Here is a 14682-nt window from a genome sequence, read left to right as displayed (position 1 = left end):
ATTACATAGTAGAATTCGCCTTTTGGAAATTTAATACATACATACATACTCATAAATAGAAATTTAATACATAGACACACATATATATTTACATAGTTATATTCGTTCTTAATTACATATATACGCGTATATTGTCATATTTGCTGTGATTGTCAATATTAGATATTCCATCATAGTAGAATTCGCCTTTTGGATCGAGGACTTGCTCAACAATAAATCCGGAGAATTGTTCTTGAATCGCCATAATCTTTTCCTCCGGTATGAGTTTATCGCGCATCTCCCCGACCTATGGAAAAAGGGGATAATTAATTTCGACTAATTAAAATACGAGTTCAAATATTAACAAGTTTTTTTACTTACTTCCTCCTCCCAATCTGTCCAGCCCTTTGGAGGACCTACCAGACCATGGATGTTCTCGCATACATAGTATGCGCACAATACAGTGCCTGGTTTCTGTCTCATACACTTTAAGAGAGAAGAAATTATCAGGTATTTACATGAATATATAATAAAACTAATGAATCGTGCAACGAATCATCCAAGCGCGTACCGGAAAATCTGTCTTGATCTTCAATTCCTTGTCAAATTTGCCTGGATGATTTTTAGCGAATTCTTTCCAAACCCTGTGCATGATTAGAACAATTATAGTCAAGTAACAAAGTGATTCAAATTATCGGTCATGGACGGAGTAGTGGTAGAATTACTTTTTCATCATGTTAAGAAGATTTTCGTATTGTTCTGGAGGTCTCCTCAATGAGTCCATAACCACGAGTAGTCTCTTCTCGGGAATTATGACAATTAGGACAAAGTGTTCACTGCAGGATTATACGGAGGCAGTTCTTGGTAGTTAAGGTTTAAACAATTCGATTATAGAATAGAAAGAGTTAGACGGAAAGAATCACTCACGCAAAGTTGTAAGGAAACAATATCATTTGCTTGTTGTGATGAACGCTTATGTACTTGAACAAGTTTTGGAATATGTCATCGGGATTGTCACGTAGAAGCCTCCAATTACAAGTAATTGGGTCGATGAAGCCGAGGTGAGAGTATCCCTTTCTTCTGCAAGTATGTATCTCCATTCTACATGATACCGAATAAATCAAGAGATCAGTATGTTGAGATCATGCAAAACAATACGTAAGGAGAGTAAAATACTTACAGAACCCACAAGCCGACCATAGAGATGTCGAGGGCCTCCTGATGGAATAGTTGGTAAATTTCTTCCCAGTTTATCCATATAATGGCCTCCCCCCGTAAGAAATCGTCATCTTTAATCTTTGCGCCCTGCATGAAGATGCAATCGGCCATCGCACGCATGTAGTGCTGGTGCAGCTTATACATTTGCGTTGGAAGCACAGACACTACTTCGGGGGGTACAAGAGTTTTGCCGATCTCAAACGTCCATTTGACGACCACATCGGCCTTTGGAATATCTTCTCCCCCTGCAATCTGAGCGGCCGTCAGGTTTGATTCTTTCAGAAATGTAACAAAGTCTTGTTCTTGCGTCGTCTGTCCCACTACGAGAGGCTCTATTGATTGTTTCTTTTAGGCCCCGAGCTATGGAACGTCGGACGACGACGACTTTGATTGTCTCTTCTTTTTCTCAGTAGTTTTGATAATTGTGCGTTCGTAGTCTGAAGGGGGGTCTCTCGGAATGAATTTTCTCTTATTTGCTTCGCACATTCCCTTAAAAAATTTCAAATCTATCGAATTTATGACTTTCTCGGGCTCCGGCTTCGGCTTCGGCTTGAAGTGCTCTTTAACTCTTTCTTGAGTTATCCGATCGCATTCTTCAAGGCTCATGTCCCAGGGTTTAATAGGAGCCTCCTTGGTTTTCTTCTTCTTTTCCTTCTTCTTTGGAGGCTCCCTAGCCGGTGCAGCTACCTTCTTTGCCGGCGGCCGTTTCTGCTTCTTTGCCGGCGGTGGACGGGGTGACCATGGAGGCGACGGTGACGCTTGAGTGTTCATCGGCGCATGAGATGATGGTGATGGAGAATGTGCCGGTGAACCTTGCCGAGACAGTGCTGCCCTTGGGGAGTTTTGCGGAGATGCTGGTCTTGGAGAGGCATGCTGAGATGCCGGTCTTGGTGTTTGATCATCCGACTTTAGGACAATATAGCGCTTATCCCATAGGATGTAGCCATGAATGGCTTCTGCAAGTGTCCTCTCCCCATCGCCTCCAGGAATATCAAGCTCGAGCGTCTCCCAACCCTGGCACACCTGCTCCACGCCAACTCTTGTGTATCTAGGCGGAATTTGCTGCCCGTGGTACACGTCGCCTGGTTCGGTTGGCATGGCGGTACCGTACGCAACAGTGAACATTAAGTTCTTAACGGCAGTCTGCAGGTCACAAGGTGTCTGGTGGGTGATGTCATCCACTGGAAATCGCTGCGGGGCTGACGCTTCAACTGCGGCCTGGATCCCCGTGGGCTCGGCGGCGGCGACGTCTGTGGAAGCGCAGCTGCTTTTCCGCTGAGACAGGTGATCGGCTGCGACACTAGGCTCTGGAGGCAACGTTTGCGCTTGCTGTTGCTGGCTCATTGCTACGGCCACTTGGCGTTGAACCTCTTCCTCCAGTCTTTGATCGTGTGACATGAGCCGTTCCTCTAGCCTTCGCAAGTGCTCCCGCTCATCATTCTTTCTTCTTTGCCGGCTTCTATATGAATCAATGTAATCCCTGAACCCATACTTCCACGGAACCACGCCTTTGCCTCTTGTGCGGCCCGGATGCTCTGGATTTCTAAGGGCGTAAGTCAGCTCGTCCCTCTCTCTATCCGGCTGGAATGTTCCCTCGGCCGCTGCTTGTATGGCCTCCTGTAGTCTCTGGGCTGCTCGCTGGATGTTTGACCCATAGATGCAGTCACCAGTCAATGGGTCCAAGCTTCCCCCGTGACCATAAAACCAGGTCCTTGACCTTTCAGGCCAGTTCATGGTCGCAGGTTGGATGCCTCTGTCAAGCAGATCCTGCTCCATCTTCTCCCATTTGGGTACTGCAAGCTTGTAGCCTCCTTGGCCTAGAGTGTGATGGTACACTTTCTTCGAGGCGTTGTCTTTGGCCTTCTGCACCTTCTGAAGCCCAAGCTCTGAAGACTTGTATTCCACAAATGCATCCCAGTGACCCCTGAGCTTTTCGAGCTCGCCGGTAAATACGGGTGTGGTCCCGGTCTTGATATATTTCTTCGTCAAAATTTTCTTGAATGATCGCAGCTGTTCGGCCATCTTACTCAGGGTCCAGCGCTTGCATATCTCTTCGGATTCAGCTGGAACCGTGAAGTTTTTCTTAAGCTCCCGCCAGCACCATTCTTTTTCTCTTTCGGGTACCGCATCCCGTTCCTCGCTTGGATTGGAAGCTTTCCAGAGCCTGAAGCTGATCGGGATGTTGTCCCTGACAATACATCCGGATTGTCTTATGAATTTTTTGGCGCCAGCTTCTGGAGCGATCGGTTCGCCATCTGGACCAACTTCCGTTATAATGAACCGCCCTTCCAGTTTTTTTTGTTGGGCCTCGCTTCGTCTTTTTCTGCTGCGACGATGATCCAGACGGCTATAAAAAACATTCATAGTATTCATATAGATTCAGATGAAAATATGATTGTCACTACAAATAATTATAGTTGTGATATGTACATTAGCACTTTGTTCAGCAGCAGCGTCATCCTGAATAGATGGTGCCTCAATTCCATCACCGGACATATTCAAATATATGTCGGTATTGTTGCCATCATCAGCTTGTTCAGCGACATCTCCTTGACCTTCGCCAATCATATTCAACAAGAACTGTTCGTCTTCCGCGTCTGTGTGTCGCGGGTCCATCGTAACTAAAATATGAATACAAATAAAACCCTTAAAAAATATCTAAATAATCCACATATTTGCGAGCATTTGACTAAGTACCGATCGATGGACGAGGTCGAGTAATATTCTCTAAGTAATTCAAGAAATGAACTTGAAATATTCTATCGATAATTTCACTAAGTACCGATCGATGGATGAGGTCGAGAAATATTTCACTAAGTAATTCAAGAAATATACATGAAATATTTAAAAGAAATTTAAACTCACTTTACACATACATACATACATACATTCATACATTTAAAAATTTGTAAATATACCTTTATTTACACAACAAATTATGATTTCACTCTTAACAACAAATTATGATTTCACTCTAAATAACATGAACTCTAAATTATGATTTCAAATTATGAGCATGTCCCAAAGTTACATGAGTGTAGCTTCCTAGCTACTGAAAATGAGCCATAATTGGTCGACGATGTCGATCTCAGTGCTGCAAACACTCGACACACTCTGAAAACTAAAAATTAAAGAACATTGGGGAACTATACAGAGGCAGGAGCTTCCCAACGTAGCGAGAGGTTCTGGGGTTCAATGGAATGGAGAAGGTGTTGAGGGGACTCTCGTAGTAGGACGATCTTTTAGGAGATGAAACCTCGGTGTATGATTCCATCTATTTTTAGGTACAGGCAGCTTTAGTAGTTTATGTACCAGGCTGCATTACTTTTACCTTTTAGGTAACAAATGTATTGTTGAATGATTGATCGCTCTTATACTAGTTTACCATGCTTCTTAGTACACAATTCTCGTAATTTTCTAGACCTTCATTGATCCTGTACAATGCTAAATTAACCATATAATTTGCTACTTTCTTTGAATTGTGCCGATTTCATCAGGTTCTTTTGTTGTGGTTGATTTTATGGACTTAGGTCTAAGTAGCACGAAACTAAAAGTTTTTTTATTAGTAAATGTTATAGAAAATTTATGGATCCATGTTACTTACTTGCCAAGAGTTTTCTTTCTAGTAAATCGAAGTCAGCAATTTACGTCAATTAAGTTGGACCCGGGACAAAAGCCACCTATTGTCCCAGACCCAAAGGCTGCCGGGACAAATGGCCAGGAACAAAAGCCTGTTTTGTAGTAGTGGAACCATGATCTGTCTCTGCGTTCAAACATCAAAGTCGCCTCGAGACGGGCTTTTTTCTAGTTAGTGAGCGCATGCTGGGAGCCTTCCCGGCCATCGATCTCCTAGACCAGCGAACTTTCCCTTTTTGGAAAGTTTTATTTTCCACAATTTCCCATTTTTAAATATTTATAAAATTATATATATAACTTTTGTGTATAATTTTGTTGTCCAAATTTTTCTGAATATCTTTTCAATGAAATTTCTATTACAGAAGTTTCGTATAAAGTTTTTAGGTATAAATTATTCCTATAACTTTTAGAATAACTCTTGGTGATCACAAGTTCAGGTGAGAATAGTGCCAACAAAAAGTTAATAGTAAAATTATAATAAAAATTTCTTCCCATAATTTTTATAACATAATTTATACAAGTAATCAACATCATCATAAATTTATACACCCAACTTATTCCGCACAACTTTGTGTGTAACTCTTTCTAGAAAAACTTTTCAAACATATGAATTTGATAAGCCATATGACTACACATGTTGATAAAGTAAAATCAAAATAGAAAACCAAGAGAACAAAAAGGAAAATAACTTAAGTCTACACACGCACGCTAAGGTGGCCAGCAGGCCAGGTGTGGAGCATCCTAAAAGTGGGCCCCACGGAGCGCGTCGGGCGCAGGCGTATGCGCATCGCTCGCCGGCAGCTACTCCATCGCTGAATTGGGTTCCGCCCTCGAGACAGCGTCGTTGGTCCACGTACATTATCAAAATAGAAACCCACGACACACGCATTCATCCGGGCTCAATTAATAAGCACTGTCAGCCCATTAACAAAAAAACCAGCTTAGCATTTGACAGCTCTTTACCCAAGCCCAATAGAGACGTCGACATCCCCTGCAAATTTAAAGGGGGGGGGGGGGGGGTAATCACAGAAGGTCCACTCCAGTCCAAGAGGAGCTCGCCTCCGCACCGCCTGCCTTGATCGAGCCGCCGAATCCGGCCTCTTTCAACCCGTCGTCGCCACCACCACCATTTACCACACCCCCATCCGGATCCTAGCCCACAGGTTGTCTCGCCACTACCCTGACCGGCTGCACCCTCACCATGCCGCACTGCCCCCATCCGCTGCCAACGCCGATCTTCCCTACCACCTCGCCCCTCCCCTTTCTAAGCCCGGAAGCCACAGGAAATCCAGCAGCACTCTCCCCCCTCCGAATTCCGGCGGCACTCGCCTCCGCACCTCACCTTCCCTGCGCGGATCTCCTGCAACTAAACGCATCGCGCCTGCCCGCGTGACTCCTAAATTAGCGAATTTAAATGTGCCTCACGACCTCCTCCAGCCCGACCTGACTTTAACAGGCCTGCCAATTTCTCCTCCAGCGTAAAGAAAAACATACCAGCCCACCTTCCCCTCCTTACACGACGGCCCAAGGCCCCAACGCTCGACTCCCTCGTTCCGAAGTCCGAACCCTAGCCGGCAGCTGCCGCGGTTTTTTTAATTTTTTTATTTTTAATTTTCATTTTTTATAAAAATATATTTTCGCTTTGGAAATTTATAGGAATATACCCCGGCCGCTCCGCTGCCGGGCGGCCGGGACCTGGGGGCCGGTCCCCCGGCAGCGGGGCGGCCGGCCCTGACCGCCCGGCTCAGGGCAACCGGCTCTCCCACCCTTATATAAGGGTTGGCTGGTCCCCCCACCCCTCATTTGTATCACTAAAATTCCAGAATCAAAAAAAAGAGGGACGGAGAGAGAGAGGCGAAGCCCTGCCGGATTTTTGAGCCGGCGACTGCAGGTAACTAAAATTCTTCTACGCTTTACAAATAGATTATGTTGTAATTATTTTTGTTGAAACATTATATTAGCAATTAATTTAATATCATGATTGTGTGTCCAGATATGTCGAGCAAGCTTCGTTTTCAAGTTCATTATGGTGACTACTATATTTCTCATGAGTGCGGAATGGATAAACCCTTAAAGAGGAGTTTTGGTTCCATACGCAAATGGCTTCACGAGATATTCAATGTGAATCCAAAGACTCATTTCGTAACCGTTCAGACTGTGACGAATTGGGGAACTGAAGGGGATTTCTAGGAGTTTATGCTTATAGCAAACACCGAAGAATGGCGGACTTACATGCAAGCAGCTCTTGACCGCGGGTGGCCTCTTTCAATGCTAATTCAGATTCACCAGAAGGCAACCCATTTCGGTGAAGGGTCAACAAGTACACCATCTCATATAAACCAAGCAGTGGAACAAGAAAATGAAGATCAGAACATGCATGTCACAGAACCTGAGCTGTAAGGTATAGCTGATCAGGTAGGAGAAAAAGAAGATCAGAACGTGCATGTCATTCAACCTGAGCCGCAAGGTTTAGCTGATGAGGGGGAGCGGATACCTGGAATAGTGGAAGCTGTACAGAATGAAGGCCAAGAGGCTCGAATAATGGAAGAATGTGGGGACACATCAGATGATGAAGACTACCCGTTGCTAGGTGAATGGCGAGACAAGGGTTTTGGAAATCCAGTGATACAGGATATTAGGAGTAATGAGTACGAATACAGAGAGAATGAGGTTGTGCATGAGGCAAAGTATCCTAGCTTTGAAGCTATGAAAGATGTTGTGAAGCTTTGGGCTATATCGTTGAGGAAGGAATTCAGAGTTGTGAAGTCTAGCAGCAAAGAATATGAGGTGAAGTGTGTCAATGGCGATTGTACATGATGAGTACATGCCTACAAGGGCAAGTATAAGACACACTGGGAGTGTTCAATTGTTACACCACATACATATAGATTAACTGCTATTGCGCAAACTCACCGTAACATCACATCCACTTTCGTGGCCAAGAAGATGTATGGGGTGATTCTGGACAAAATTGATTATGAGCCAAAATCGATAATTAGGGGCATCGACGGCCGTTTTCAATACAAAATCAGCTATTCAAAGGCTTGGCGGGCAAAACAAAAGGTGTTTGAGATGAGATTCGGCACATATGAGGCATCATATGATAACCTGCCTCACATGCTATCAGCAATTGTGCAGAGAAATCCTGGAAGCGCGGCTGATACCTACATTGTACCGAGTTTAGATGGGAGACCTGGGTTTCTGCTTCGTGCTTTCTTCTGCCTTGGTGCATGTGTGAGTGCATTTATGTATTGTCTTCCAGTTCTATATATTGACGGTACATTCTAGACAGAAAGATATAAGGGGACAATACTGACAGCGATTGGAGTTGATTGCAACAAGCAGGTGGTTCCCATCGCCTTTGGTTTTGTTGAGAATGAGAACACAAAGACCTGGTACTGGTTCCTTGAACGTGTGAAGATTCACGTTGTTGCTGGAAGGCCTAATGTTTGCCTCATCAGTGACAGACATACAGGTCTTCTAGCAGCAATAAGGCAACTACATGAAGGAAGTCGAGGACAACCTCCTCTATGGCAAGATGTTGTGAGTAGGTGGTGCATAAGGCATATGGGTGCAAACTTATATGAGCGCTTCAAGAATAAGAAACTTATGAATTTGTTCAAGAGGTTGTGCACTCAGAATCAGCAGCGGAAGTTTGATGCATTGTGGCAGGTGCTAGATAACATGTGCGCAGAGCTGCTAAAGGAACAGGCCTCAACCTCCAATCGGAGACGTTCCGGCGGCGGACCTTTCACACAGTGGATTAAGGATGCACCTAAGGAGAAGTGGTCCATTATATACGACACTGGTGGTCGTCGATATGGGATCGAGACAACCAACCACGCAGTGTTACAATATGGTAATGTGTCATGTTCGTGGATTTCCTCTTGTTGGCATAGTTGAGTTCATCATGTACGGATGCACAAGGTACTTCAGAGAGCAGTACCAGGCAGCTGCTGTCTTACTTAATGATCCAGGAGTGATTTTTTATAATAGGGTCACTAACTACATGAAAGAAAAGATTGAAAATGCTCAATATCACAGAGTGGTCTCCATGGGCACAAAGGATCAAAGGTTTGAGGTTTCATGCAAGGACAGGACAGGGCAGGGTGTCCGCAGACAAAGTGTCGTTCAGGATTGCTTGATAACGCCGGGAGGCAAGGTTTTTTGCAGATGCAAGAAGCCACAGCTTCTTCACTTACCATGCTCCCATGTCATTGCGGCATGTTCAGAATCTGGGTTGGATCCTGGGGTTTTTGTTTCAGAATATTACAGAAAAGAAACCGCTGTGCACACTTGGGGCCATGACATATATGGCATAGGCAGTCTGGGATCATTCACTACATCAAATATCTCTCCAATGTACATTCCCAATCCAGATGCTAGGAGAGGGGTAGATCGACGGCAGACACTTCGTATCCGTAACGGAATGGATGAGTCTGAGGCAGGAAAGAAGAAAAAATGATGCAACCTGTGTGGAGCAAATGGTCACATTTACAAGAAGTGCCCTAAAATGCAAGAAGATAATGCTGGTGCTGAGGTTGGACCTTCTGGAAATCCCACCGATGGATTGCCTCCGGATTTTGGAGCCCATCGCGTCTAGATTTCATTATGTGTGTATACGTATTTGAACCAGATGTATGGATATGTATTCCGACCTGTATGTGATAATTATATTTCGTTATGTATGGATATGTATTTGCTCCAGATTGTAGCATGTAATATTACGATGGTATTTGTGTATTAAGATTTCTTGGTTGCAGTTCTAAATGTGTAGGTTGGTTCAATTAGATTGCTCACTGAATGTAGTGTACTGAAAATAGAAGGGTAGTTACGAGTCATAAATTTTCGGTTTGCAATACAATTTTGTAAACAATGCTACGACTACAAAGCAGAGACCTAAGGTGTTCGTACTACTAGGTACTTGAACAATGAAAAGCATGGCATGTGCAACATGATAACCTCGTGTTGTGAGTAAACCTAACATGCCTTAGGAAAGGTAAAATGCCAGGATTACATGGTGGTGCTTTACTGAGTGCACCGGGGATATTTTCCCTTCCTAATAGCTTCAGACCCTGATTCCTTAGCACGGCGGGCCCTCTCTCGCTTCCTGTAACATCCCAAAATCCACTGAAGTAAATCACGTGATAAAATTGTTTCAAAAGTTTTTCTTCGTTGAGCTCAAACCCTCCTAAACCCTTGAGCCCTTTTTCCCCGAATCCTTTTCCTGACCCGACATCCGAATCCGACCGTTGTCCCGTCTCTTTTTTTTCTTCGCTCCGCGTGCGCCATCCGACCGGACGTCACGACACGCGTGGCCAACCGAGCCACAGCAGCCGCCGTGATTATGGCCGGCGTGTACTCCCTTTCTCTCTCTTCCCTCTTTTTCTTTTCTTTTTCTCTCCCCTCTCTCCTCCCCGCGTGCGCTGCTGGGCAGCTCGCCACCGCGCGCGCTCGCCACGCTCCCCGGCCTGCCCCTGCTCTGCACGCCCCCCTGGCCCACGCACTCCACCGCACCAGGCACCCCTCGGCCCCCCTCTGCCCACGCCGCGAGAGCCGAGCCTGCGCTCGCCGCGCTCGGTGCCACCCGCTCTGCTCGGTGCCACCTCCCCGCCCCTGCACGCACGCGCGGTCTGCACGCACGCACGCGCGCGCGGACCGCCGCTACCCCTCCTCTCGCGCGCACGCGCATGCCGCAACGCCGCGGCCTCCCTCTATTCAGGCCCGTGCCGCGACGCGCGCACACCCGCACCCGCTCGCCGCGCGCACACCCCGGGCCGCGATGCCGCGTGCCCCCGCGTGGCCACGCCACACGCCGCGCCGCCCGCCCCCCGCCGCTGGTACCCTGCCCGGCCCTGCTCTGCCCACATGCGCCCACGTGCGCTCACCGCGCCGCCCGTCGCTGGCCGAGCCACGCAGGCCGCGCGCAGCGAGGCACAGCGCCCCGGGGCCCCTCCATATGCCTACAGTGCCCTGCGCGCTGCTCGCCGCTGACCGTAGCGTCTCATCAACCCTGTGCCACCGCGAATCGTGCTGCCGCGGCACCAGGCGCCATTAATGGCCACCGGCCGGCCACCACCGGCACCCCTCCGCTCCACCGCCTTCCCTCAGCTATAAAGAGACCCCCGAGCTCCACAACCACCACCCCGACCTCGCCAAACCCCGCGCTCCTCCTCTCCCCAGCTGCAGCGCCGCCACCACCGCCGCCAAGGCCGGTCGCCGCCCGCTCGCGTCGTCCCGCCGCCTCACTCCACCCGGGCCCGAGGTGAGGCCAGGGATCAAACCGCCTCCTCCTCCTTTCTCTTTCCCCTCCCCTTCCGGCCGACGCCATCGGCCAGAGTGCCCGAATCGGGCCGCCGCCGCCCCTCACACACCCCTCCTCTATTTCCCAGTCGGGAGGAAGAAGAGAAGGGCATTTATGCCCAAAACCCCTCCCCTCTACTCTATTTCATTAAGAACCCCTCCACCCTTTGGCTTTATGCAAAAGCATCCCTGCCCTTTATGATATTCACAAACAAACCCTTCCACTATGCAACATATTTATAAATAAACCCCTGGCCCTTTTTAGAATGACCCAAATAGTTTCTAAAATACAAACCAAGCCCCTGCCTTCTCAAATATAATTACAAACAAGTCCCTGGACCCTTATTTAAACCCTAAACCTTCCTGTAACCTATCATTTCATGCGCCAAACGACCTCGGATCGACCTAAAACTTCATCATGCCTCTCATAACATAATTTTTGCCATGCCATTAAGAAATCGTCCAAACATATTACTTCTATTGTTTCCGATTCGAGCTCAACGATAAAACTTTTATTTCTGTTTCTTGATTGTGTGCATGTTTGTATGCGTCATAGATCACGGTGTGAATGAGAGAGAACCCATCGACGAGCAGTATTGTGAGCAGGCGAACGAGGATCAGTTTCGCGATCCCGAACCCGAAGGACAGGGCTTCGATCAGGACCTCCTGGAAGGCTTTGAAGACGGCAAGTTCAATCCCATCTTTTGATGCATGCTTTTGTCCTAGTTTTTATAAACACAACCTATTGTCCTGTTTTACAAAATTGCATATGTTTTGCCTGCTGAAAACACGGTTGGATAGCCACCCCTTGATTTGTTATAACCATTCCTTGACCGCCTAGGTTAATGTCTGAATGTGTTGTTTGGACGTTAATCACTGCTAGAAACGCTTAGGACCTTATACACAATACAACTTGTTTTTATAAAGAAATGGTGTGCGTGTGTGGGAAGGGATAAAGTTGGAATTTTCGAAAGATAAGTCTAGACGGGATGGATGGCATTTCTGTGTGATTTGCCGATTGGTGTGCTCATGCCTGTGTGGCAGGGCAAGGAAGGGAGATATCCATCTTGTCACCACTAAGGACCAAGTTGGTGTGTCATCTCACCTAACTCCACTATCGTGCAAACCACTCAACCGTTGAATGGGCAACGGCTTAGCACAAACCCCACTAATTAGTCTGATAGCCATCAGGAGAGCTGAGAGCAACGGGTGACCAAGGAGAAGGGATTAGCTCTGTGTGACTTATGCCCCGGTTAGAACCTCTCTGATAGGTCAATGACCCCTTGGTGCATCTCGTGATGGCTAGTCCGGTCTAGCTAAGGTGGGTAATGGCTTTGTTGGGATCTGCGCCGACACTAAGGTGATCGAGTTGCGGTACCCCGCTTGTGGGTAAAGTTGCACACCTCTGCAGAGTTAAGAATCTATTCGAATAGCCGTGCCACGGTAATGGGCGAGTTATAGTGTGGTCACATAACTAGTGTTTATTTTGGGATGGGTTGGCGTGAGTTGTTTCGTAAATGTGTCCGGCAGTTGTGCCGTGTGCTACGGCGGATGAGGAGTCCGGTAGCAGCTTAAAACTTGGATCCTGTGTGGATCAACCCCTCGTGTTACTCGGTACAAGAAAACTGATTTTGGAAGATGCTTTCTTTCAAAGGAACCCCTCATAAAATATTACTTTCCGCAAAACAAACCCTAGCCTTATCCTTGATTTACCCTATGCATTATATTCTGTTTATACCCCCTCCGTGGGTGTGGTAGGACTTGCTGAGTACGTTTGTACTCACCCCATTCTTAATTTTTTTTCAGAGGAAGACCCCAACTTCGTTCCAGAGGACGTTGAGTAGGGTACCGTCCTGCACCCAGCCTTGCCTGTGGATTAGGGTCACCCGCAGGAGATACCGCATGACGCAAGACTCTAATGACCTTCTTTTTATAATTAATATCGTTGTGTGGGTGTGGGTTGTAATCCTCGCGATAGTGGCGCTTCTCTGCTCACTACCGCGTACAGTTGTACGGTAATGAACCATCTGATGTAATAAATGTGTCATTAGCCTCCTGGGACTGATGTTTGTATCACATTTAAGTCTTCTCTTATGAGGGGGCGCTTCACTTCCTCTCCCTATCAGCTTCATGTTCCTCTGCCTTCTGACGTTCCACTTCTGCAATCCTCTTCTGAATCTCTTCCTGGTTTTTCTTGCGCTTCTCCTCCATCCGTTCTTCATGCAGCATTCGTTGCCACCTTTGTGCAGCCCACCTTGTTTGACGCTCCACGTGGTCCTTATCCTGCTGAGATTGCTCGGTGTCTAACCACTGCACGAAATCACATAGAGGCGGTGGAGTCTTTCCCCAAATCATGTTAGAAGTCATTACTAGATCTTAAAGTGACAAACTCTGATAGTGTTTTGTAGTACCTTTGCTCGGTCCTTGCCGTAATGCTTGTGCGGGACGTACTCGTAATTCTCGCACATGAAGAACCTCTTGCCAAAGTCGTCCCCCAAAACCCTTGATTTCATTAGTTTGCACAAGGATCCGCAAAAACACATAGGCACCTGGACTCCTTGGGGGACTGTTTCCGTCACCTTACTCCATGGAATGTAGGTGGATCCTGAGGATGTCATGGTGTTGAGCCCTGGCAATCACAAGTGAGCAATCAGATTGCTAATATACTATATCAACGCTAATCATTATCAGTAACTACACCTAAATGTACCACTAATCACTCCTAATAATAATTAAACTGATTGCTAATCTACTGTTTCAACAAAAATAATTACAACATAATCTATTTGTAAAGCGTAGAAGAATTTTGGTTACCTGCAGTCGCCGGCTCGAAAATCCGGCAGGACTTCGCCTCTCTCCCTCCCTCTTTTTTTGTTTCTGGAATTTTAGTGATGCAAATGAGGGGTGGGGGGACCAGCCAACCCTTATATAAGGGTGGGAGAGCCGGTCGCCCTGCAGCCGGGCGGCCAGGGCCGGCCGCCCCGCTGCCGGGCGGCCGGCCCCCAGGGACCTGCGCGCAATTTTCTCCGCGAAATTTTTTTCACAAACGCCCCTGCCGCCCCGCTGCCGGGCGGCCAGGTCCTGGCCGCCTGGCAGCGGGGCGGCCGGGGTATATTCCTGTAAATTTTCAAATCGAAAATATATTTTTTATAAAAAACGAAAATAAAAAATAAAAAAACCGCGGCAGCTGCCAACGGCAAGCACAGCGCCGCGCCACGGAGCCAGGGCGTGCACGCGGAGGCTATATATCGCTTGGAACTTTTTTCATTTTTATATTTTTAAAAATTAAAATTTCAAAAATATATGTCCGTTTTCAAATATTTCAAAAATATACCCCGGTCGCCCTCCCATAGGGCGACAGGCCCAAAGTGTAATTTTTTTTTTCTTCCAATTTGCAACGAAGTCCCTGGAGAAAAAAAAAGGGGGGGGACCTGTCGCCCCCCCCCCCCAACGGGCGACAGGGGCCTGTCGCCCGTTGGGGGGGCGACAGGTCCCCCCCTTTTTCCGACAGAGCCCTTCCAGGGACTTTTATTTTTCCAGTGACCT

The sequence above is a fragment of the Panicum virgatum genome, chromosome 9N (genome assembly GCF_016808335.1).
Source record: "Panicum virgatum strain AP13 chromosome 9N, P.virgatum_v5, whole genome shotgun sequence".
NCBI lineage: Eukaryota > Viridiplantae > Streptophyta > Magnoliopsida > Poales > Poaceae > Panicum > Panicum virgatum.
The sequence above is the reverse complement of the archived record's forward strand: the minus strand, read 5'-3'. Positions refer to the sequence as shown.